Source organism: Penaeus monodon, chromosome 30, assembly GCF_015228065.2.
Source record: "Penaeus monodon isolate SGIC_2016 chromosome 30, NSTDA_Pmon_1, whole genome shotgun sequence".
In the NCBI taxonomy this organism is placed as follows: domain Eukaryota; kingdom Metazoa; phylum Arthropoda; class Malacostraca; order Decapoda; family Penaeidae; genus Penaeus; species Penaeus monodon.
In genome coordinates, this window is record NC_051415.1 from 14,446,176 (window position 1) to 14,447,816 (window position 1,641).

Below are 1,641 nucleotides of genomic sequence, written 5' to 3' on the forward strand. Positions count from 1 at the left end.
AACTTTGGTTTTGAATACTCTTTATTACCATTATGTTATAATTTGACGCGTGTAAGAACAGAAACACATATTACCCGCCCATATAAGAGGAATCCTAGACGAATGGTTCATCAACAAATGTATATTTTACAATGAAGGGATATAGTTAAGTAAGGGTAAGGGTACCGCGTTAAGTAACCGCTTCTCGTCCGATCAACGAAATTAAGAATAGTTGGGTCTGGTCAATACTTGGATGGGTGACTGCCTGGGAACACCAGATGCTCTTATTTTACTATACACGTTAAATATATAATTCATATCTTGAGAGTTTCCGCGCCAGATAAAGCAAACATACACATTTTCTGTGAAAACATTCAAAAGATAAACTTGCACAATAGGAAACTACAAATGAACACAAGTGACCGATAGAAAGCTCGAAAACATGTCCATGTCACTAATCTTCTATTTCTCCCTATCCATAATTTGGGTTTTTATAATTATTATGATCATAAAATGGCAACGATTTTTAAATTAGTATTATGTCCTTTCTTACCATGACTGCTATCATTAATTTTATTTGATTAACTTACCTTCAATGGTAGGTTTACAATTACAATTATTATCAGCACTACTGTTTTGTTTTTTTTGTTTTTTCAAATTATCATCATTAATAATGTTACCACTATTATAATGATCATTCATGATTTTTATAATGGAATAAGAAAAATCAGTTAAAAGTTATAAAGAAAGGTATAACAATTTAAAAAAAGCCAACAGCATCTGGTGTTCCCAGGCGGTCAACCCCTCCAAGTAATGACCAGACCCTACATTGCTTAACTTCGCTGATCGGACGAGAAGCGGTTTCTTTCAACGTGGTATGACGTTGGCAATTTCAATTGTACCATTAACTCATTTATCTCAGTGCTCCGATTTTCATCATTTAAATAGAATGTAAATTGGGTTTTGAATCACCCTTCATTACCATTACATTTACTTATGGGCGCATGTAAGAACAGAAACACGCATACTACCGGCCCATATAAGAGGAATTCTAGACAAATGGTTCATCAACAAATGTATATTTTACAATGAAAGGATATAGTTAAGTAAGGGTTAGGGTACCACGTTAAAGTCACCGCTTCTCGTCCATTTAGCGAAATTAAGAATAGTTGGGTCTGGTCAATACTACATGGGTGACTGCTGGGAACAACAGATGCTCTTATTTTACTTTTACACGTTAAATATATTTTTTCATATCTTGAGAGTTTCCGCGCCAGGTAAAGCAAACATACAAATTTTATTTGAAAACATTAAAAACATAAATTGCAAAATAGGAAACTACAAATGAACACAAGTGACAGATAGAAAGCTCGAAAACATGTCCATGTCATAATCTACTATTTCTCCCTATCCTAATTGGTTTTTTATAATTATTATGATCATAAAATGGCAACGATTTTAATTAGTATTATGTCCTTCTTCCATGATTGCAATCATTAATTTTTTGATTAATTTACCTCAGTGGTAGGTTTACAATTACAATTATTACAATTGTTTTTTGTTTTTCAAATTATCATCATTAATAATGTTACCACTATTATAATGATCATTAAATGATTTTATAATGGAATAAGAAAAATCAGTTAAAGTTATAAAGAAAGG

General features: G+C 31.9%; 1 pseudogene; it reads right to left on the bottom strand.

Annotated features, from left to right (window-relative positions):
* Window positions 1-747: 747 nt before the first annotated feature.
* Window positions 748-867, bottom strand: LOC119592796 (annotated as a pseudogene).
* Window positions 868-1,641: the final 774 nt, after the last annotated feature.